General features: G+C 46.3%; 16 non-coding genes across 16 annotated transcripts; all 16 read left to right on the top strand.

Annotated features, from left to right (window-relative positions):
* The first annotated feature begins 13,968 nt into the window (after positions 1–13,968).
* On the top strand, positions 13,969–14,132 carry LOC134986219 (U1 spliceosomal RNA). Its single transcript, XR_010192219.1, has one exon. It is a non-coding gene; the product is annotated as a U1 spliceosomal RNA (small nuclear RNA).
* Positions 14,133–14,284: 152 nt separating this feature from the next.
* On the top strand, positions 14,285–14,447 carry LOC134986169 (U1 spliceosomal RNA). The gene has a single exon (XR_010192184.1). It is a non-coding gene; the product is annotated as a U1 spliceosomal RNA (small nuclear RNA).
* Positions 14,448–15,108: 661 nt separating this feature from the next.
* Positions 15,109–15,272, top strand: LOC134986218 (U1 spliceosomal RNA). The gene has a single exon (XR_010192218.1). It is a non-coding gene; the product is annotated as a U1 spliceosomal RNA (small nuclear RNA).
* Positions 15,273–15,424: 152 nt separating this feature from the next.
* Positions 15,425–15,587, top strand: LOC134986187 (U1 spliceosomal RNA). Its single transcript, XR_010192198.1, has one exon. It is a non-coding gene; the product is annotated as a U1 spliceosomal RNA (small nuclear RNA).
* A 674-nt stretch (positions 15,588–16,261) lies between these two features.
* LOC134985987 (U1 spliceosomal RNA) lies at positions 16,262–16,425 on the top strand. The gene has a single exon (XR_010192023.1). It is a non-coding gene; the product is annotated as a U1 spliceosomal RNA (small nuclear RNA).
* A 152-nt stretch (positions 16,426–16,577) lies between these two features.
* Positions 16,578–16,740, top strand: LOC134986123 (U1 spliceosomal RNA). The gene has a single exon (XR_010192146.1). It is a non-coding gene; the product is annotated as a U1 spliceosomal RNA (small nuclear RNA).
* Positions 16,741–17,415: 675 nt separating this feature from the next.
* Positions 17,416–17,579, top strand: LOC134985995 (U1 spliceosomal RNA). The gene has a single exon (XR_010192030.1). It is a non-coding gene; the product is annotated as a U1 spliceosomal RNA (small nuclear RNA).
* Positions 17,580–17,731: 152 nt separating this feature from the next.
* LOC134986151 (U1 spliceosomal RNA) lies at positions 17,732–17,894 on the top strand. Its single transcript, XR_010192167.1, has one exon. It is a non-coding gene; the product is annotated as a U1 spliceosomal RNA (small nuclear RNA).
* Positions 17,895–18,567: 673 nt separating this feature from the next.
* Positions 18,568–18,731, top strand: LOC134985993 (U1 spliceosomal RNA). Its single transcript, XR_010192029.1, has one exon. It is a non-coding gene; the product is annotated as a U1 spliceosomal RNA (small nuclear RNA).
* A 152-nt stretch (positions 18,732–18,883) lies between these two features.
* Positions 18,884–19,046, top strand: LOC134986176 (U1 spliceosomal RNA). Its single transcript, XR_010192190.1, has one exon. It is a non-coding gene; the product is annotated as a U1 spliceosomal RNA (small nuclear RNA).
* Positions 19,047–19,721: 675 nt separating this feature from the next.
* Positions 19,722–19,885, top strand: LOC134985986 (U1 spliceosomal RNA). Its single transcript, XR_010192022.1, has one exon. It is a non-coding gene; the product is annotated as a U1 spliceosomal RNA (small nuclear RNA).
* Positions 19,886–20,037: 152 nt separating this feature from the next.
* LOC134986168 (U1 spliceosomal RNA) lies at positions 20,038–20,200 on the top strand. Its single transcript, XR_010192183.1, has one exon. It is a non-coding gene; the product is annotated as a U1 spliceosomal RNA (small nuclear RNA).
* A 662-nt stretch (positions 20,201–20,862) lies between these two features.
* Positions 20,863–21,026, top strand: LOC134986217 (U1 spliceosomal RNA). Its single transcript, XR_010192217.1, has one exon. It is a non-coding gene; the product is annotated as a U1 spliceosomal RNA (small nuclear RNA).
* A 152-nt stretch (positions 21,027–21,178) lies between these two features.
* Positions 21,179–21,341, top strand: LOC134986186 (U1 spliceosomal RNA). The gene has a single exon (XR_010192197.1). It is a non-coding gene; the product is annotated as a U1 spliceosomal RNA (small nuclear RNA).
* Positions 21,342–22,015: 674 nt separating this feature from the next.
* Positions 22,016–22,179, top strand: LOC134985985 (U1 spliceosomal RNA). The gene has a single exon (XR_010192021.1). It is a non-coding gene; the product is annotated as a U1 spliceosomal RNA (small nuclear RNA).
* Positions 22,180–22,331: 152 nt separating this feature from the next.
* LOC134986143 (U1 spliceosomal RNA) lies at positions 22,332–22,494 on the top strand. The gene has a single exon (XR_010192161.1). It is a non-coding gene; the product is annotated as a U1 spliceosomal RNA (small nuclear RNA).
* The last annotated feature ends 421 nt before the right edge of the window (positions 22,495–22,915 follow it).

Genomic DNA, 22,915 nt, shown 5'->3' with positions numbered 1-22,915 from the left:
GGGTGAAGCCCGAGGCTGTCCCCCCCCCATCCAATGGGCTGCGGATGGGGGGGCTGATAGCCTTTTGTGATAATGAAAAGATATTGTTTTTAGTAGCAGTACTACAAGGCCCAGCAAGCCTCCCCCGCATGCTGGTACTTGGAGAACCACAAGTACCAGCATGCGGCGGAAAAACGGGCCCGCTGGTACCTGTAGTACTACTACTAAAAAAAATACCCAAAAAAAGACAAGACACACACACCGTGAAAGTAAAGATTTATTACATACATGCACACAAACATACATACATACTTACCTTATGTTCACACGAGGGTCTGTCCTCTTCTCCAGTAGAATCCAAGGGGTACCTGTTGAATAAATTCTACTCACCAGATCCCGGGTCCCAGGGTCCTCGGGGCAACCATTTGTAATCCAGGTACTTGCATAAAATAACAAAACGGAAAGCCGAGCCACGAACTGAAAGGGGCCCCATGTTTTCACATGGGACTCCTTTCCCCGAATGCCTGAAACCCACTCTGACTTCTGTCTAAGTGGGTTTCTTCAGCCAATCAGGGAGCGCCACGTTGTAGCACCCTCCTGATCGGCTGTGTGCTCCTGTACTGAGTGACAGGGGGCACACGGCAGTGTTACAATGTAGCGCCTATGCGCTACATTGTAACCAATGGTGGGAACTTTCTGCCCTGCGGTTGACCTAAAGTGACGTCACCGCTGAGCAGAAAGTTCCCACCATTGGTTACAATGGAGCGCATAGGCGCTACATTGTAACACTGCCGTGTGCCGCCTGTCACTCAGTACAGGAGCACACAGCCGATCAGGAGGGTGCTACAACGTGGCGCTCCCTGATTGGCTGAAGAAACCCACTTAGACAGAAGTCAGAGTGGGTTTCTGGCATTCGGGGAAAGGAGTCCCATGTGAAAACATGGGGCCCCTTTCAGTTCGTGGCTCGGCTTTCCGTTTTGTTATTTTATGCAAGTACCTGGATTACAAATGGTTGCCCCGAGGACCCTGGGACCCGGGATCTGGTGAGTAGAATTTATTCAACAGGTACCCCATGGATTCTACTGGAGAAGAGGACAGACCCTCGTGTGAACATAAGGTAAGTATGTATGTATGTTTGTGTGCATGTATGTAATAAATCTTTACTTTCACGGTGTGTGTGTCTTGTCTTTTTTTGGGTATTTTTTTAGTAGTAGTACTACAGGTACCAGCGGGCCCGTTTTTCCGCCGCATGCTGGTACTTGTGGTTCTCCAAGTACCAGCATGCGGGGGAGGCTTGCTGGGCCTTGTAGTACTGCTACTAAAAACAATATATTTTCATTATCACAAAAGGCTATCAGCCCCCCCATCCGCAGCCCATTGGATGGGGGGGACAGCCTCGGGCTTCACCCCTGGCCCTTGGGTGGCTGGGGGGGGGACCCCTTGATTGAAGGGGTCCCCACTCCCCCAGGGTACCCCGGCCAGGGGTGACTAGTTGGATTTTTGATGCCACGGCCGCAGGGCACTATATCAAAGTGACCCCCGGCTGTGGCATTATCTGTCCAGCTAGTGGAGCCCGGTGCTGGTTTTAAAAATACGGGGGACCCCTACTCTTTTTGTCCCCCGTATTTTTGGAACCAGGACCAGGCGCAGAGCCCGATGCTGGTTGCTTAAATATGGGGGAACCCCTGTCAATTTTTTCCCCATATTTCTGCAACCAGGATCGGCTCAAAGAGCCCGAGGCTGGTTATGCTTAGGAGGGGGGACCCCACGCAATTTTTTTTAAGAAAATAACCACTTTCCAACCCCTTCCCACTGATATACATGCACGGATCTCATGGATCCGTGCATGCCTATACAATCACGGATTAAAAAAGCAGGTCTGGTTTTTTTTAGCACTTTTTTACGAGTTGTAATTTTTCACGGCAGTGTTTGGTTTTTTTTGCTTTGCACTTCTTAGTAAATTACCGAGATTCATACTTAAACAGCCGCGTTTTGACCGATGGTGTATTCATTTGTATTTTTTTTGTTGGACTTCCAAAAAATTACGAATGCCCTCATCACTGCCGTGATTATTGCTTAGTAAATTACCGAGATGACACTTTGATAAAAAAACGGCATCTTGGTCAAAATCGGGACCTTAGTAAATTTACCCCTATGTGTGTAATTACCTGAAGGTTGTAGAGATGAAGATAAGACACAATTATGGTAAATGCAGTGGTATTCTATGTCAGGTTAATGAACATTTGTCGGTTGAAGTCTTGTTCGGTGTCTGTTGAATGCAGTCTTCTTTAGGCTTTGGTCAAAAGGTGTGGGCAAAAAGCTTTGTCAATGTCCATAGACTTACAAAAGTGTTGGGCTAGCGTAATTTTAAAATTTCTAGGGAAACTGGGGGTCTATGGCATAGTTCATCAAATATCTGTGTATAAGGTTGTCAAAACTTCTTCTTTAATCCATCAGTTGTCTGTATACAGGGTCATCAAATTCCTCGTCAAAAAGTGGGTCTTTTTACCTTGGAAAAACCGGAAAAACAGGTGAAAGAAACGGACCGTATAATCGCATTTTCATCACATCATTGTTTCTACAGTTGGGTCATAAATCAAATCCATTGGAATTACAATTTCCTCACTCCTTAGACTCATTACCCTGGTACTACGTTTGCACTTCATTAAAGCCTGACCGCATCTAAATGTCAAGCCAATCGTTATGACAACACCTAAGATACATAGAAGGAACTTCCCTACATCCATTATGACTCCTTGAGCCCATTCTCCTAAACCAGAGAACCAATTTCACGGGTTCAACCATGACACCCAACCAGTCAGCTCATTACCCACAGCAGCAAGGGTGAGATTGTGTCTCCTGCGAAATTCCCACTTTAATTGGAGAATATCGTCCATCTTTTGGTCTATGACCTCGACCGGATCCTCGGTACTATTCGTTATATATGTGCAGCATTTCACGCCGTACTGCGTTGCCAGTGTGACACAATATCCACCTGTTACTGCTGTGAGATAATTAAGAACCATTCTATGCTGAACCAGTTCTGTTTTATAAGCTTGAAGCTCTCTTCCAGTATACCTAAAAGTGTCATCATACATTTCTGTGATATTGTCTAACAAATTTGCAAGAGCAGATATGTATTTATAATTCAACACTCCTCTGGCGGTGCGAGTGATGTCTAACGCGAGTAGAACCTGAATCCCGGTGGATTCATGGATCATGTCAGAGGCCGGATGCTCTGTTCTTTCTATCAGGTGCCGTTTAACTACGTGCTCGTAATGAGTATGAGTATAAGGAGCTTGGGCACCACGGTGTATATCTTTCATTTTGGCATGTGATACAGTCATTACTTCAGGCAGTACTTTTCCAATATAACACAATCCTTCAGAGCTTGGGGCAAGCCACTTATACGCCTTCCTCCCGCATATGAAATAGGCATCATCGGGGAGAACATATGGGACGGAGTAGGACATAACCATATTACACATCTTCCATGTGAAATCTCCTAACCCTAATTCTCCCATCTGTCTGGTACACGTATCAGTTTGTACGATATGTGCACAGTATCCTGGTGATACCTCTCCAACTCTCGTAATCCTACTTCCTAGGGTATACCTATATCGGAAAAATTTTTCTCTACTGGCTATGTGGCGTATAAGCTCTGTATCTGTCGGCATTCTATCTGCTCTATATGAAAAGGTCATGGTTTGGTTACTCCATGACACTTCCCAATTTCCCGGCTTTCGGGGATTGGAAATGTTAAAACATATTAGGGATCTATCCACATGATATTGGTGGAGCTTCAAACTAGGAGGACTGGAGATATTAAACCTCCTGTCCACCGGTCCCCCACCCTTTAGCTCAAGTACCTCCCCTACCATTAAAGGAAATGGTACTAGTCCTGATTTGCTATGACCTTGAGGTACTTGAGAGCATACCCAACAATCTGTTTGATTTAACACACTACCCACTAAGGAGTGATAGTCACTCAAGGGCTGCCGGTCCATGTGGATATTAAAACTGGATTGGCATTTCTTGATGCACCCATCCTCAACTACATTGTCACAGAGCCTACAGATACAGTTTTCTTCAGCTAACAATCCTTCACAATTCCTTCTATTGTCAATGCTATCGGATCGTTTTCTGATACTCGCCTTTACTTGTTGGTTAAGTTGTTCTTGGAAAACTACGCCTCCATCTTTGTCATCAGAACCCATTCCAGAACCTTTCTCGACCTCCATGGTACTCTCGCCGGAACAGACTGCTCTGGTCAACATCATGGTCAACAGGAAAATCCGGATCACAGTCTCTTGGGGCAAGTCCATCTTATAGGAGGAAACGAAGAAGAATGAGAAGGGGGAAAAAATAATTTGAGGGAGAGGGGATGGGAAGTGGAGAAAAACAATAAAAGGGAACAGGGAATCGACAACTGCTTTTGATCTTGTGATTTTCAATGCTCAGGTGCCGCCTCAGTCCTCCTGGAACAGACACTCCAGTGATACAACTTCCTCTACCGTCTGTTCCTTATCACGGGACCTCTCTGGATCAGCAACCTTCTTACAATGGGACGAATGAACCCAAGTCTCTCTCTGGACAACCTTCAATGCAGTAGTGCTAGTCAATAAGACTTGGTCTGACCATCTGTCAATAAGGCAACCTGAGCGTAGAAAATTCCGTATCATTACATAATCCCCAGGTTCAATGTCATGACAATTACTATCTGGTAAATCAGGAATCAATAACTTCAAATTATCATTTTGATTCCTTAGCTGTTTACTCATGTTAATCAGGTACTTTACAGTCACTTCATTGTTACACTTCAAATCATCCTGAGGGTTAATCATAACATGCGGTTGTCGACCAAACAAGATTTCAAAGGGAGACAGATTAAGAGGGGACCTGGGAGTGGTTCTGATGCTGTACAGTACTATGGGTAAAGCTTCTGGCCATGCCAATCCTGTTTCTGCCATAACTTTGCTCAGTTTATTTTTAATAGTGCTGTTCACTCTTTCCACCTTCGCACTCGCCTGTGGACGGTATGGAGTGTGCAGCTTACTATCAATTCCCATCAACTTACACATTCCTTGAAAGACATCACCTGTAAAATGGGTACCCCTATCACTTTCGATTATTCTAGGGATACCATATCTACACACAAATTCCTGCACAATTTTCTTAGCAGTAAACATAGTGGTATTTGTGGCCGCAGGAAATGCTTCAACCCAATTTGAGAATACATCTATACAAACAAGTACATATTTCAAATTTCGACAAGGGGGTAATTGAATAAAGTCAATCTGTATTACCTGAAAAGGGCTGCCTGTAGGTGGGATATGAGATGGTTCTGTTGGTATTGCCTTTCCGATGTTCTTCCTCAAACAGGTAAGGCATGACATTGCTCTCTTACCTGCATGAGATGAAAATCCTGGGGCGCACCAATATGCTCTTACCAACTTGCACATTCCCTCCTTGCCCAGATGAGTCAGCCCGTGTGCTGCCTCAGCTAAACATGGAAGATATGCTCTGGGGGCCACTGGTTTACCCTGTCCATCCGTCCAGAGTCCTGAGGACTCCTGGCCATATCCTTTTGCCTTCCAGACTGCCTTTTCCTGTGTGGAACACAAATTTTGCATCTCACACAACTTCTGTGTGTTGATGGTATTAAATACCATCAGTTGTGTGGTGTCTGTCTGTCTGGGGGTACCAGCTGCTAACTTAGCAGCTTCGTCTGCTCGGCTGTTACCAAGTGATACTGGGTCCTGGCTATATGTGTGTGCTTTACACTTGATAACAGCCACTCTGTCGGGTTCCTGTATCGCTGCTAGAAGCCTTTTGATGTGAGCTGCATGCGCTACCGGTGTACCAGCTGCCGTCATGAAATTTCTGAGGCGCCATAGGGCTCCGAAATCATGGACTACCCCGAATGCGTATCTAGAGTCGGTGTAGATATTGGCTGATTTGCCCTTAGCCAATTCACATGCTCTGGTTAGGGCGACCAGTTCAGCAACCTGGGCTGAGTGAGGTGGGCCTAGCGGTTCTGCTTCTATGGTGCCTTGATCATCTACGACTGCGTATCCAGTACACAAGTCTCCAGAGTCCGACTGTCTGTGACAACTACCATCCGTGTAGAAGGTAAGATCTACATCTTCCAGTGGGTTGTCACTGATGTCAGGCCTTGCGGTAAAATTTTGGGTCAAATATTCCATACAATCATGTGTGTCCTCCTTTGTATTAAATTCTCCTTCCCCACCACTCTCATCCTCCACCCTTTGTGCCTGTCCAGGCACACCTGGGAGATATGTTGCAGGATTTAATGCACTGCATCTCCTTATGGTGATGTTTACGGGGGCCATTAGTGCCAATTCCCATCTTGTAAACCGCGCTGATGAGACGTGTCTGGTTTGGGCAGAATTTAGCAAGGCTGACACTGCATGTGGTGTATGAATTGTGAGGTTGTGACCTAGCACTACATCTTCGCTTTTCGTTACTAGCAATGCTATCGCAGCAACGCTTCGCAAGCATGTGGGGAGGGATCGCGCTACCGTATCTAGCTGAGCGCTGTAGTATGCTACCGGCCTGCTGGCATCACCGTGCTTTTGGGTTAGGACGCCTGCTGCGCAACCAGCACTTTCTGTTCCGTACAGCTCAAAGGGTTTCCCATAGTCTGGCATACCTAATGCTGGTGCCTGCGTTAGGCACTGTTTAAGTCTCTCAAATGCCATCTCGGACTCGTCTGTGTGCGAAATCCGATCAGGCTTGTTTGAGGAGACCATCTCCTGCAAAGGTAATGCTAGAATGGAAAATCCTGGGATCCAGTTACGGCAATACCCACACATTCCTAAAAACGTTCTGATCTGTTGCTGGGTTTGAGTCAGAGTCATGTCTGTAATTGCTTGAATTCTATCAGCGGTCAGGTGTCTCAGTCCTTGTGTTAGACAGTGTCCCAAATATTTTACTTTAGTTTGGCATAATTGCAACTTGTCTTTGGAAACCTTGTGTCCTGTGTCTGAAAGATGAAACAGGAGCTGTTTCGTATCCTTCAGGGATGCTTCCAATGAATCTGAACACAGTAGTAAATCATCCACGTACTGTATCAATATTGATCCACTCTCTGGTTGGAAAGACTGTAAACAATCATGCAAAGCCTGGGAAAATATACTTGGACTGTCTATGAAACCTTGTGGTAATCGAGTCCATGTGTATTGGACTCCTCTGTATGTAAATGCAAACAAATATTGGCTGTCAGGGTGCAGAGGTACCGAAAAGAAAGCGGAGCAGAGGTCAATAACAGTGAAAAATTTCGCAGTGGGAGGGATTTGCATAAGGATGACAGCTGGATTTGGCACTACGGGGAACTGACTCTCAACTATTTTGTTAATCCCCCTTAAATCCTGCACTAGCCGGTAACCCCTCCCCCCACTCTTTTTCACAGGGAAGATGGGACTATTGGCTGTGCTGGATGTTCTTACCAGGATGCCCTGTTGTAGCAAGCGCTCTATTACTGGGTATACTCCTAACTCCACCTCTGGCTTCAGAGGGTATTGTGGGATTTTTGGAGCTATCCTACCATCTTTTACTTGCACAACTACTGGAGCTACGTTTGCCATCAATCCAGTGTCTTGTCCGTCTTTAGTCCACAGTGACTCTGGTATCTGGGATGTCATTTCTTCTACTTGGGATGGAGTCCTATTTGTCATAATGGTATGTGACATTAATTTTGATGGGGAGTCTAACATGTCTCGCACTTCCTGAGCGTGATTCTCAGGTATGTCCAAGAATACACCTTCATGAGTACAATAAATGACGCACCCCATTTTACACAATAAGTCTCTTCCCAAGAGATTTGTCGGTGCCGATGCAGCCAGCAAAAAGGAATGCTTGGTATGTAAAGGCCCTATTGTAATCTCGGCTGGTTTGCTAGCAGGGTAATGCTGGACTACTCCCGTTACTCCCATGGCTGGAATTGTCTTACCAGTGGTTCTCATGCCCACTGTCGAATTTATCACTGATTTGGCCGCCCCCGTATCTACAAGAAAGTTTAATGTTTTACCAGCTACATCAATTGCAATTTCGGGTTCACTACCAAGACTTGCAATCAATTTTACTGGCTGCAGATTACAGGTATGGCCACACCCCTATTGGGTATGGTGACCTCCCTGAATCCCACTGGCAGCAACTACTTGTGAAGGGGTTAACTGGGAACTGCCAGAGGCTTGCCAGTCTCTGTTCGGGGGGTATCTTTTTGTTTCCCCTGCATGTGGCTCATAACTCAGTTTCTGCGGACCCTGCTCCCAATGTCGTGTGTCGTGTCGTTGTCTAGGGGGTTGATAAGACTTTTGTATGTTTCTCGATTTACAGTCTCGTGCAAAGTGTCCCTCTCTATGACAGAAATAACAGGTTACCACATTCGACTTACCCACAGGGTTTGGTGATTTATACAAAGGCTGCCTTGTGGTCAGGGACTGTATACTTACGGCCATTAACTTATCACCTTGTAATTCCCTGTGTCTGGTGATATTCCGATCGTGATCCACAGCTGCCTCTCTCAAAGTAGCCACCGACAGACCTCGCCAACATGGTTGCGTGGTCTGTACCCTTGTCTTTAATGCCTCTTTTAAACCATCCATTAGTACAGATACTGCTACTTCTCGATGGTTTATGTTTGTTTTAATGTCCTCTATGCCTGTGTATTTTGCCATATCTAGTAATGCCCTGTGAAAATACTCTGCAGCTGTTTCTGACTCCTTTTGTTTAATGGAGAAAATCTTGTTCCATTTAACTACAGCTGGAAAATACTCCTTTAACTGTAAACTTATCCTTTTTACATTGTCTTTGTTGTACACATCTGTAAGAGGTACATCCTGATCCAATCCACAGTCAGCTAAAAATTGAGCCGAGTCAACATTGGAGGGTAAACAAGCCCTCAGCAATACCTGCCAGTCTTTGTTATTGGGCTCTAAAGTGTTCCCTAGGTCTCTGATGTATTTCTGGCTAGCAACTAAGTCTTTCCTAGGGTCAGGGAATTCAGACACTATGGTTCTTAATTCCATTCGGGAAAACGGGCTGTACATGGCAATGTTCCTGATAGGAGTGACTCCTGTAGTGTCCGTTTTCCCATTTGGAACTGCTATTACCCTAACGGGAGCAAGTTTAATAACATCATTCTGTGTAGATTCTACAGCCTGTGGTGAAATGGTTTCAGCATAGTGTATGGTGCCTTACTTACCTGTTGATACGACCTCACCTGTCCCTCCGCTAGGGGCCTTTGTTACTAATCTTAAGGGTTGGGCCGTGCCTACTGTTGTTTCTGATATGGTGGCTGCTAGAGAGAGCGCCGATATTGTTGCCGATTCGTCCTCTTGATCACACTCCTGGGGAAAGTTCAAAACAGGGTACAACTTGCACGGGTTAATACTTGCATTGGTTAACTTATTAACATTTACACAGTTGCTAAGTGTTTGTTTGTTACACCCTAATGCGTCATTCTCCGCAACCGATTTCTCTCCTGATATGTATGGTGGCGGCGGTGCCGTGGCTATCAGTTTCCTGATAGGGTTAGATCCCGCCGCCTGAGCCAATACTCTCTGTATTTCACCCTCCTGTTGCCATAACTGCAAATAATCATAATGTTTAATCCGTCTCTTTGTTGATTTAATGAGACATATCCTCCTCCTTAGATTTTGTAACACTTCTGGGCTAAAGCTGCCTACTCTTGGGAACTTCTCCCCGTCATGTACCGTCATTCTCTCCCATTCATCACATAAAACCTCTGTGTGTGAACCGTATTTTTCACACATTACGTACCTTGCCGACCCGATTGGTCGGTTTACTGAATCAACCCGAACCGAGGTTGATCGCCCCCTACCTGAACAATTGGCCCCCATACCTGTAGGTGTTGCTTTCACCACCTCTGACCTTCAATCAGGGTCTTCAGCGAACCCTTACAAAAACCAAAATGTTCAAGATAGGCTGACGGTGGCGGTTTACCGAGTACCCCACTCACTCGCCCACGCCGACCAATACGACCTACACACTGCCCTAGTGCTGGCGTACTCGACCCAGGGCCCCTATGAACCTTCGTTTACTGGAACATGTGAGTGTGATCCGCAGAGCATTAACCCTTTCCAGTAACTGTTGGTTGTTGGATAATTCCTGAGTGACCAGCGAACTTCCCTTCAGAAAATAAAAAATTACACAAATCACGTCAGAATGTACAAATAGTGTTTATGACCCGTTTCGTACACAAATGGTACTGGTCAGATTAACTAATGCACACAATTACGTGCGGTACAATCAGTCTGCACATAAGCAACTAATCTTATGTGCAGAGCGACCAGTGGAATCGAAAATTGCGGCTGCGAATTCCTTCAGCATGAGCTTTAATGGCCTATATGGGTTCTGCACCAACCCCCTTGGTTGTGCTCTTTTCTCTATTTATAGCGGACTTCCTTGTCTGCTGTACCTGGACCTCCTGGTCAATTCCGGACCTCCTGGTCTGTGCTACAATAGACCTCCTGGTCTGCTATACTCTAATGCTCAGATTTTATGTTTAACAAAGGATGCCTCCCTTGCCACCATGCACGTCACTTACATGTATGTACCCTGCGAGAACTCGACTTCTTGTGGTTCAACCTCAAAAAATTGTATAAACTTATATATGCAAACACTCACTCACCACATGTACACTTTTGTTTCTATTTCTATTTCTGCGCAGAAATTTTCTTTCCTTTAGACCAGATGTGTTGTAAATTTGGAGAAGGATCTGTTAATCTAAATTTCGGACACTAAAATAGATTTGCGCTATTTATCGCGTTGCCACCTTTTCGCCTGTTACAATAACACTAGCGTGTGATTTGAGTTACGTGGGCGTACCCGGACGCTCCGTTGCGTAATATACGCTGCGTGCGTCGGCCTTTGAGTTGCGTACGCGAGTCTCACCCTTTGTTAGAGACACGTGTACACAAAGCAAATATCCACCGTAACACAATTTTACACGTTTATCAATGTAGATGATCCTCGATCATCTACCGAACACCACACCAATCTCTCCTTGTATCTTTAGGTAGAGCTGCGTGCGTGCTTTTCAATTTACACCTTAATGTATTACTTTTACTCTTTAACTATGAAATAGCGGCAAATCTCTCTTAGCACGTTTATCAATTATAAAATGGCAAACAGAAGAGTGATATATGAAAATACACGAAAATGAAAAGAAATGCAGATATGTGCGTGCGTACGCAAGACAGAAATAAACAGTTTTAAAAGACACTAGCGTGTTGTTCTTACCTCCGGTTCCGGATTCCCTCAGCACTCTTTACTAAGCGAAGCAGACGCTTATCCAGACAGCACTACGAGGAATATGACCTCCCGCCCTTTGCTGATGGATAATGTCTGCTGAAATTACCTAGTGCAGATATGTGAAGGACGGACGAGCCGCCAATTGATAAAGCTAAATATTTATCTTACTTAAAACCCTTTAAGAGGCCTAAGAACACTGTACGCTATTGACGTCTGGAGTACCGTAAGGGTACGCACGTTGCGTAACAATCGCTTAGCATAGCGTACGCTCGGGACCACGAGGAGATCACCAGCGGCGCAGACGCTCACAATGTTAAACCTTTACATGTAAACCATGAACAATGTATTATACAGGAAAAACCTTAGTGTAATGGTGGGGTGTAGATGCAACACAATGTAACCTTATTAACTTAAAGCTGTTCGAGCGTCTCCGACAGACCTGAGAATACTTAACACCATAAGAAATACACAAATGCCGGGCTTAGGGTCTAACGCCTTATATGAATGTTATACTTGCAAAAGAATAATACAATACAAGTCATACACTACCAATATAACATAGACTAACTAACCAGATAACTACACAGGAAATACAATACAATACAAGTACGTTTAAGGAAAAAAATGAGAGAAAGAGGAGAGGAGAGAGATATGGCCCACAATACCAATAAAGACAATATGATTGCGGAGAAAAACTTACGCCCAAGGGGAACGATCGCATGCGCCTCTGGATATCCAGCTCCCGATTATCAGCAATGAGAACCGTTGAAGAGTGAGAGCTGGATATGATCGGCTTGTCTATTTATGCCCCACACACACAATACAATTCAATGGTCCCTACAATCTCATTGTTCATTGGACACAGGAATTCGTCTTCGCATTATAACAAAAGGTTATAGGTTGATTCATACAGGTGGGCTGTGACTATTTCCAACTGCTCAGGTGGGTGGGAAACTAGGTTTCCCGCCGCATGGATAAGTAAGTGCAAATAATAGTAAAAGTACATAAACTTCTTATGTCCATAACTATTCGCACGAGCGATTAATCTGCTTCAAACCAACACCGGAATATTGCTAATTAAATACTCTTCCGATGGATACTAAACACCACTGTATGACTCATGTCTGACCCTTCGTATCAAACAAAGAGGGATCTCTCTGTCCATGAACATGCTATATTAACTAAACTTTCAGATTCTATCAAAGGGACCATAATCTACAAAATACATTATATGGTTAAAATATATATCGATTGAGTCGCCCGCTAGACGCATACAAACTCTACCGTAAATCCGCATATCGTGCGCCTGCGGGTGCACGCGACTGCGAGTATGCGCACGCACGGGAGAGCTCTTGCACGCGCAGCGGGAGCTCGCATGAGGTGCAGATATGGCAGTGTGCATAGTGATATTTTTCTGACTTTGACAGTTTGATATAAGTAAATGGGGATCCTTAGTGCTGAGTCTCTGAATTATGTATATGTGATTATAGATATGAGGTATTGATTGAAAGATTATAGGTTAATCTGTATATAGATTATATATTTTCTGTTATTTTTTAAACCACCTTGTTGCTTATTTTATTATTATTTTTAATCACCATGTTGCTTATTTTTATATTATGAAATGCCTTTATATGTGCAATTGCAATTAGAAAGTTGTTCCATATGTGAGTCATTACATGTATGCATCCAATTAGTACATGTATGTATCCAATCAACTAATTAGTAATGCTATTGGTCCGGTGCATTTTAAAAAGAGCCTGCTAGGTTGCTGATGTATCCTCTGACGAAACCGCTCTTAGATAACAGCGGAGAAACGCGTAAGAAAGGTGATTACAGGACACTCTGATTGCTGAGATATAAGCCCATTCATGAACGAGCTACATCACGGCGGACGTCTGATGTAAAGACAGCGGTGAAGGGGAAAAAGCAATTTGAGACCGAGCAAAAGGAGGTCTCTACCCCACGGCAGGGAGAAATATCCCGACCGCGAGTGCCAATATGATCCAGCCACGGTTAACGGGGGTCGTAGCATACCGCTGTGTTTCACCAACCATCACAGCGCTCTCCCCCTGTTTTCTTTCATTACTCACGTGAGTTACATATGAACTTTAACTGCAGTAAATAAGAGGCGTTGGTTACAACTGTTGCTGTTCATCCACAAGAAGGAATTTAATGTATCAATTACAATTGGAAAGTAACGAATAAATTACAACAGCTGTATCCAGGAGGATTTTTTGGACACTTTAATAAACATTCCGTTGTCATCAAGGGCAATATGAAATAGATCCTGATTACATTTAGATATGGATAGTGGTGCCTATATATGTTGACTCCATTGTATTTTATTGAATGTGGGTTTCTTCTGTCTATATATATTTTTTTTAAATAAAGAGCTTGTATATTTTATTTTTTGCGCTCCCTTTATAACAAATGTGATTATCTTTAAAATTTGGTTTATTATTGGTAGAACAGTACTACCTATGGGAGCAGCATTTTATAATATATGGTGAAAATTAATAGATGTATAAAGATTAAATAAGCAACAAATTGGTGAAATAGATAAGTTTTGATAGGAGCGCTGGGTTCTATATATATATATTGACATTTGGTTATATATATGTATAGACTTTATAAATTCTTGACAGAGATGTGCCTGAGCAGCGGCCCTCCCCAGCCCTATCCCAAATCATACTTATTTTGCATAGGAGATACCATGGTCATGAAGATTGTTCTCCCAGGGTGAGGTTCATTCATTGCATTCTGGGTATGCTGACCCCTGTGATTTCCCCAAATGTGGGAAACTCGACTGCATTATTTGTGGTAGTGGGGGACTGTGTTTGTGCTTTCCTCTGGTCAGCTCTGGTAAAATTCAGATTTATTTGTCTCAGATCTTCCTCTAGCCTTGTTCTTCTTTCGAGAGTTTCCATGTGCTGCCTCAGTTGGATATCCTTCACTTGACAGGGGGGTGCCTGAGCAGCGACCCTCCCCAGCTCTAGCCCAACTCCTACTTACCTGCCAGGTGAGATACTATGATCATGAAGGTGCTTCTCCCAGGGCAAGGCTCACCCATTGCACTCTGGGTGTGCTGCTCCTGCGGTTTCCCCAAATGTTGGACACTTGACTGCATAATTTGTGTTTCCCCTGGTCGGCTCTCGTATAATTCAGATCTCTTTGTCTCAGGTCTCTCTCCAGCCTAGTTTGCTGTCTGTTTCCACTTCTCTTTTCTTGAGTTGCTCCCTTCTATGCCCTTGCGCACTATCCTGACTTCTCCCGTCTGCTTACTTTGTGCCTTCCAACGCACAATGCAAACTACAGGTAGTGCTGCAGGGCCCACACCCTTTAACTTGCCTTACAGAGCAGCTCTGGAGCTGTTACAGTGCCCAGCTGCTGCAAGAAATCAGCTTGAATGTTTCAGGGGCTGGGGCATAGCCCCACACCGAAGGAGGGTGGAGGTGTTTAATGCGAACTAGGGGTCATCCAAGCGTCGCAAAAGGCCGCCATGCCCTGCATACCCCTATTCTCTTTTCATATGCAGATGAGGGTTCCAGCCAACTTTGGCCCACTGCTTGGATGACATCACTGTATGCAAATCCGTCTTCTGCAGACCTTCCCCCAGGAATGCTTGTACTAGTTGTTGCATTTGGTTTGTTGTTTGGGGGTGCTTCAGTATTAGGCAGCCTTCTGCTCTCCCATGTTCATTTGAAAATAAGTGTTCTCCCTGCAGTTGTTGTCCCCAGATGAGAGTTCCCTTGTGCTGCCTCAGTTGAATCTCCTTTACTTGACAGAGATATGCCTGAGCAGCGGCCCTCCCCAGCCCTATCCCAAATCATACTTATTTTGCATAGGAGATACCATGGTCATGAAGATTGTTCTCCCAGGGTGAGGTTCATTCATTGCATTCTGGGTATGCTGACCCCTGTGATTTCCCCAAATGTGGGAAACTCGACTGCATTATTTGTGGTAGTGGGGGACTGTGTTTGTGCTTTCCTCTGGTCAGCTCTGGTAAAAGTCAGATTTCTTTGTCTCAGATCTTCCTCTAGCCTTGTTCTTCTTTCGAGAGTTCCCTTGTGCTGCCTCAGTTGGATCTCCTTCACTTGACAGGGGGGTGCCCGAGCAGCGACCCTCCCCAGCTCTAGCCCAACTCCTACTTACCTGCCAGGTGAGATACTATGATCAGGAAGGTACTTCTCCCAGGGCAAGGCTCACCCATTGCACTCTGGGTGTGCTGCTCCTGCGATTTCCCCAAATGTGGGACACTTAACCGCATACTTTGTGTTTCCACTGGTCGGCTTTCATATAATTCAGATCTCTTTGTCTCAGGTCTCTCTCCAGCCTAGTTTGCTGTCTGTTTCCACTTCTTTTTTTTTGAGCCCCTCCCTTCTATACCCTTGTGCACTATCCTGACTTCTCCTCCTGTCTGCTTACTTTGTGCCTTCCAACGCACAATGCGAACTACAGGTAGTGCTGCAGGGCCCACACCCTTTTACTTGCCTTACAGAGCAGCTCTGGAGCTGTTACAGTGCCAAGCTGCTGCAAGAAATCAGCTTGAATGCTTCAGGGGCTGGGGCATTGCCAACATGAGCCCCACACCGAAGGAGGGTGGGGGTGTTTAATGCGAACTAAGGGTCATCCAAGCACCGCAAAAGGCCGCCATGCCCTGCATACCCCTTTTCTCTTTTCATATGCAGATGAGGGTTCCAGCCAACTTTGGCCCACTGCTTGGATGACATCACTGTATGCAAATCCGTCTTCTGCAGACCTTCCCCCAGGAATGCTTGTACTAGTTGTTGCATTTGGTTTGTTGTTTGGGGGTGCTTCAGTATTAGGCAGCCTTCTGCCCTCCCATGTTCATTTGAAAATATGTGTTCTCCCTGCAGTTGTTGTCCCCAGATGAGAGTTCCCTTGTGCTGCCTCTGTTGAATCTCCTTTACTTGACAGAGATGTGCCTGAGCAGCGGCCCTCCCCAGCCCTATCCCAAATCATACTTATTTTGCATAGGAGATACCATGGTCATGAAGATTGTTCTCCCAGGGTGAGGTTCATTCATTGCATTCTGGGTATGCTGACCCCTGTGATTTCCCCAAATGTGGGAAACTCGACTGCATTATTTGTGGTAGTGGGGGACTGTGTTTGTGTTTTCCTCTGGTCAGCTCTGGTAAAAGTCAGATTTCTTTGTCTCAGATCTTCCTCTAGCCTTGTTCTTCTTTCGAGAGTTCCCTTGTGCTGCCTCAGTTGGATCTCCTTCACTTGACAGGGGGGTGCTTGAGCAGCGACCCTCCCCAGCTCTAGCCCAACTCCTACTTACCTGCCAGGTGAGATACTATGATCATGAAGGTGCTTCTCCCAGGGCAAGGCTCACCCATTGCACTCTGGGTGTGCTGTCCCTGTGATTTCCCCAAATGTGGGAAACTTGACTGCATAATTTGTATTTCCACTGGTCGGCTTTCATATAATTCAGATCTCTTTGTCTCAGGTCTCTCTCCAGCCTAGTTTGCTGTCTGTTTCCACTTCTTTTTTTTTTTAGCCCCTCCCTTCTATACCCTTGTGCGCTATCCTGACTTCTCCTCCTGTCTGCTTACTTTGGGCCTTCCAATGCACAATGCAAATTACAGGCAGTGCTGCAGGGCCCACACCCTTTTACTTGCCTTACAGAGCAGCTCTGGAGCTGTTACAGTGCCAAGCTGCTGCAAGAAATCAGCTTGAATGCTTCAGGGGCTGGGGCATTGCCAACATGAGCCCCACACCGAAGGAGGGTGGGGGTGTTTAATGCGAACTAAGGGTCATCCAAGCGCCGCAAAAGGCCGCCATGCCCTGCATACCCCTTTTCTCTTTTCATATGCAGATGAGGGTTCCAGCCAACTTTGGCCCACTGCTTGGATGACATCACTGTATGCAAATCCGTCTTCTGCAGACCTTCCCCCAGGAATGCTTGTACTAGTTGTTGCATTTGGTTTGTTGTTTGGGGGTGCTTCAGTATTAGGCAGCCTTCTGCCCTCCCATGTTCATTTGAAAATAAGTGTTCTCCCTGCAGTTGTTGTCCCCAGATGAGAGTTCCCTTGTGCTGTCTCAGTTGAATCTCCTTTACTTGACAGAGATATGCCTGAGCAGCGGCCCTCCCCAGCCCTATCCCAAATCATACTTATTTTGCATAGGAGATACCATGGTCATGAAGATTGTTCTCCCAGGGTGAGGTTCATTCATTGCATTCTGGGTATGCTGACCCCTGTGATTTCCCCAAATGTGGGAAACTTGACTGCATTATTTGTGGTAGTGGGGGACTGTGTTTGTGCTTTCCTCTGGTCAGCTCTGGTAAAAGTCAGATTTCTTTGTCTCAGATCTTCCTCTAGCCTTGTTCTTCTTTCGAGAGTTCCCTTGTGCTGCCTCAGTTGGATCTCCTTCACTTGACAGGGGGGTGCCCGAGCAGTGACCCTCCCCAGCTCTAGCCCAACTCCTACTTACCTGCCAGGTGAGATACTATGATCAGGAAGGTACTTCTCCCAGGGCAAGGCTCACCCATTGCACTCTGGGTGTGCTGCTCCTGCGATTTCCCCTAATGTGGTACACTTAACTGCATAATTTGTGTTTCCACTGGTCGGCTTTCATATAATTCAGATCTCTTTGTCTCAGGTCTCTCTCCAGCCTAGTTTGCTGTCTGTTTCCACTTCTTTTTTTTGAGCCTCTCCCTTCTATACCCATGTGCACTATCCTGACTTCTACTCCTGTCTGCTTACTTTGTGCCTTCCAACGCACAATGCGAACTACAGGTAGTGCTGCAGGGCCCACACCCTTTAACTTGCCTTACAGAGCAGCTCTGGAGCTGTTACAGTGCCAAGCTGCTGCAAGAAATCAGCTTGAATGCTTCAGGGGCTGGGGCATTGCCAACATGAGCCCCACACCGAAGGAGGGTGGGGGTGTTTAATGCGAATTAAGGGTCATCCAAGCACCGCAAAAGGCCGCCATGCCCTGCATACCCCTTTTCTCTTTTCATATGCAGATGAGGGTTCCACCCAACTTTGGCCCACTGCTTGGATGACATCACTGTATGCAAATCCGTCTTCTGCAGACCTTCCCCCAGGAATGCTTGTACTAGTTGTTGCATTTGGTTTGTTGTTTGGAGGTGCTTCAGTATTAGGCACCCTTCTGCTCTCCCATGTTCATTTGAAAATAAGTGTTCTCCCTGCAGTTGTTGTCCCCAGATGAGAGTTCCCTTGTGCTGCCTCAGTTGAATCTCCTTTACTTGACAGAGATATGCCTGAGCAGCGGCCCTCCCCAGCCCTATCCCAAATCATACTTATTTTGCATAGGAGATACCATGGTCATGAAGATTGTTCTCCCAGGGTGAGGTTCATTCATTGCATTCTGGGTATGCTGACCCCTGTGATTTCCCCAAATGTGGGAAACTTGACTGCATTATTTGTGGTAGTGGGGGACTGTGTTTGTGCTTTCCTCTGGTCAGCTCTGGTAAAAGTCAGATTTCTTTGTCTCAGATCTTCCTCTAGCCTTGTTCTTCTTTCGAGAGTTCCCTTGTGCTGCCTCAGTTGGATCTCCTTCACTTGACAGGGGGGTGCCCGAGCAGTGACCCTCCCCAGCTCTAGCCCAACTCCTACTTACCTGCCAGGTGAGATACTATGATCAGGAAGGTACTTCTCCTAGGGCAAGGCTCACCCATTTCACTCTGGGTGTGCTGCTCCTGCAATTTCCCCTAATGTGGGACACTTAACTGCATAATTTGTGTTTCCACTGGTCGGCTTTCATATAATTCAGATCTCTTTGTCTCAGGTCTATCTCCAGCCTAGTTTGCTGTCTGTTTCCACTTCTTTTTTTTTTTGAGCCCCTCCCTTCTATACCCTTGTGCACTATCCTGACTTCTCCTCCTGTCTGCTTACTTTGTGCCTTCCAACGCACAATGCGAACTACAGGTAGTGCTGCAGGGCCCACACCCTTTTACTTGCCTTACAGAGCAGCTCTGGAGCTGTTACAGTGCCAAGCTGCTGCAAGAAATCAGCTTGAATGCTTCAGGGGCTGGGGCATTGCCAACATGAGCCCCACACCGAAGGAGGGTGGGGGTGTTTAATGCGAACTAAGGGTCATCCAAGCGCCGCAAAAGGCCGCCATGCCCTGCATACCCCTTTTCTCTTTTCATATGCAGATGAGGGTTCCAGCCAACTTTGGCCCACTGCTTGGATGACATCACTGTATGCAAATCCGTCTTCTGCAGACCTTCCCCCAGGAATGCTTGTACTAGTTGTTGCATTTGGTTTGTTGTTTGGGGGTGCTTCAGTATTAGGCAGCCTTCTGCCCTCCCATGTTCATTTGAAAATATGTGTTCTCCATGCAGTTGTTGTCCCCAGATGAGAGTTCCCTTGTGCTGCCTCTGTTGAATCTCCTTTACTTGACAGAGATGTGCCTGAGCAGCAGCCCTCCCCAGCCCTATCCCAATCATACTTATTTTGCATAGGAGATACCATGGTCATGAAGATTGTTCTCCCAGGGTGAGGTTCATTCATTGCATTCTGGGTATGCTGACCCCTGTGATTTCCCCAAATGTGGGAAACTCGACTGCATTATTTGTGGTAGTGGGGGACTGTGTTTGTGTTTTCCTCTGGTCAGCTCTGGTAAAAGTCAGATTTCTTTGTCTCAGATCTTCCTCTAGCCTTGTTCTTCTTTCGAGAGTTCCCTTGTGCTGCCTCAGTTGGATCTCCTTCACTTGACAGGGGGGTGCTTGAGCAGCGACCATCCCCAGCTCTAGCCCAACTCCTACTTACCTGCCAGGTGAGATACTATGATCATGAAGGTGCTTCTCCCAGGGCAAGGCTCACCCATTGCACTCTGGGTGTGCTGCTCCTGCGGTTTCCCCAAATGTTGGACACTTGACTGCATAATTTGTGTTTCCCCTGGTCGGCTCTCGTATAATTCAGATCTCTTTGTCTCAGGTCTCTCTCCAGCCTAGTTTGCTGTCTGTTTCCACTTCTCTTTTCTTGAGTTGCTCCCTTCTATGCCCTTGCGCACTATCCTGACTTCTCCCGTCTGCTTACTTTGTGCCTTCCAACGCACAATGCAAACTACAGGTAGTGCTGCAGGGCCCACACCCTTTAACTTGCCTTACAGAGCAGCTCTGGAGCTGTTACAGTGCCCAGCTGCTGCAAGAAATCAGCTTGAATGTTTCAGGGGCTGGGGCATAGCCCCACACCGAAGGAGGGTGGAGGTGTTTAATGCGAACTAGGGGTCATCCAAGCGCCGCAAAAGGCCGCCATGCCCTGCATACCCCTATTCTCTTTTCATATGCAGATGAGGGTTCCAGCCAACTTTCGCCCACTGCTTGGATGACATCACTGTATGCAAATCCGTCTTCTGCAGACCTTCCCCCAGGAATGCTTGTACTAGTTGTTGCATTTGGTTTGTTGTTTGGGGGTGCTTCAGTATTAGGCAGCCTTCTGCTCTCCCAGGGTTCATTTGAAAATAAGTGTTCTCCCTGCAGTTGTTGTCCCCAGATGAGAGTTCCCTTGTGCTGCCTCAGTTGAATCTCCTTTACTTGACAGAGATATGCCTGAGCAGCGGCCCTCCCCAGCCCTATCCCAAATCATACTTATTTTGCATAGGAGATACCATGGTCATGAAGATTGTTCTCCCAGGGTGAGGTTCATTCATTGCATTCTGGGTATGCTGACCCCTGTGATTTCCCCAAATGTGGGAAACTCGACTGCATTATTTGTGGTAGTGGGGGACTGTGTTTGTGCTTTCCTCTGGTCAGCTCTGGTAAAAGTTAGATTTCTTTGTCTCAGATCTTCCTCTAGCCTTGTTCTTCTTTCGAGAGTTCCCTTGTGCTGCCTCAGTTGGATCTCCTTCACTTGACAGGGGGGTGCCCGAGCAGCGACCCTCCCCAGCTCTAGCCCAACTCCTACTTACCTGCCAGGTGAGATACTATGATCAGGAAGGTACTTCTCCCAGGGCAAGGCTCACCCATTGCACTCTGGGTGTGCTGCTCCTGCGATTTCCCCAAATGTGGGACACTTAACCGCATACTTTGTGTTTCCACTGGTCGGCTTTCATATAATTCAGATCTCTTTGTCTCAGGTCTCTCTCCAGCCTAGTTTGCTGTCTGTTTCCACTTCTTTTTTTTTGAGCCCCTCCCTTCTATACCCTTGTGCACTATCCTGACTTCTCCTCCTGTCTGCTTACTTTGTGCCTTCCAACGCACAATGCGAACTACAGGTAGTGCTGCAGGGCCCACACCCTTTTACTTGCCTTACAGAGCAGCTCTGGAGCTGTTACAGTGCCAAGTTGCTGCAAGAAATCAGCTTGAATGCTTCAGGGGCTGGGGCATTGCCAACATGAGCCCCACACCGAAGGAGGGTGGGGGTGTTTAATGCGAACTAAGGGTCATCCAAGCACCGCAAAAGGCCGCCATGCCCTGCATACCCCTTTTCTCTTTTCATATGCAGATGAGGGTTCCAGCCAACTTTGGCCCACTGCTTGGATGACATCACTGTATGCAAATCCGTCTTCTGCAGACCTTCCCCCAGGAATGCTTGTACTAGTTGTTGCATTTGGTTTGTTGTTTGGGGGTGCTTCAGTATTAGGCAGCCTTCTGCCCTCCCATGTTCATTTGAAAATATGTGTACTCCCTGCAGTTGTTGTCCCCAGATGAGAGTTCCCTTGTGCTGCCTCTGTTGAATCTCCTTTACTTGACAGAGATGTGCCTGAGCAGCGGCCCTCCCCAGCCCTATCCCAAATCATACTTATTTTGCATAGGAGATACCATGGTCATGAAGATTGTTCTCCCAGGGTGAGGTTCATTCATTGCATTCTGGGTATGCTGACCCCTGTGATTTCCCCAAATGTGGGAAACTCGACTGCATTATTTGTGGTAGTGGGGGACTGTGTTTGTGTTTTCCTCTGGTCAGCTCTGGTAAAAGTCAGATTTCTTTGTCTCAGATCTTCCTCTAGCCTTGTTCTTCTTTCGAGAGTTCCCTTGTGCTGCCTCAGTTGGATCTCCTTCACTTGACAGGGGGGTGCTTGAGCAGCGACCCTCCCCAGCTCTAGCCCAACTCCTACTTACCTGCCAGGTGAGATACTATGATCATGAAGGTGCTTCTCCCAGGGCAAGGCTCACCCATTGCACTCTGGGTGTGCTGTCCCTGTGATTTCCCCAAATGTGGGAATCTTGACTGCATAATTTGTATTTCCACTGGTCGGCTTTCATATAATTCAGATCTCTTTGTCTCAGGTCTCTCTCCAGCCTAGTTTGCTGTCTGTTTCCACTTCTTTTTTTTTTTAGCCCCTCCCTTCTATACCCTTGTGCGCTATCCTGACTTCTCCTCCTGTCTGCTTACTTTGGGCCTTCCAATGCACAATGCAAATTACAGGCAGTGCTGCAGGGCCCACACCCTTTTACTTGCCTTACAGAGCAGCTCTGGAGCTGTTACAGTGCCAAGCTGCTGCAAGAAATCAGCTTGAATGCTTCAGGGGCTGGGGCATTGCCAATATGAGCCCCACACCGAAGGAGGGTGGGGGTGTTTAATGCGAACTAAGGGTCATCCAAGCGCCGCAAAAGGCTGCCATGCCCTGCATACCCCTATTCTCTTTTCATATGCAGATGAGGGTTTCAGCCAACTTTGGCCCACTGTTTGGATGA

Source organism: Pseudophryne corroboree, assembly GCF_028390025.1.
Source record: "Pseudophryne corroboree isolate aPseCor3 chromosome 7 unlocalized genomic scaffold, aPseCor3.hap2 SUPER_7_unloc_2, whole genome shotgun sequence".
NCBI classification, from domain to species: domain Eukaryota; kingdom Metazoa; phylum Chordata; class Amphibia; order Anura; family Myobatrachidae; genus Pseudophryne; species Pseudophryne corroboree.
The sequence above is the reverse complement of the archived record's forward strand: the minus strand, read 5'-3'. Positions and strand labels throughout refer to the sequence as shown.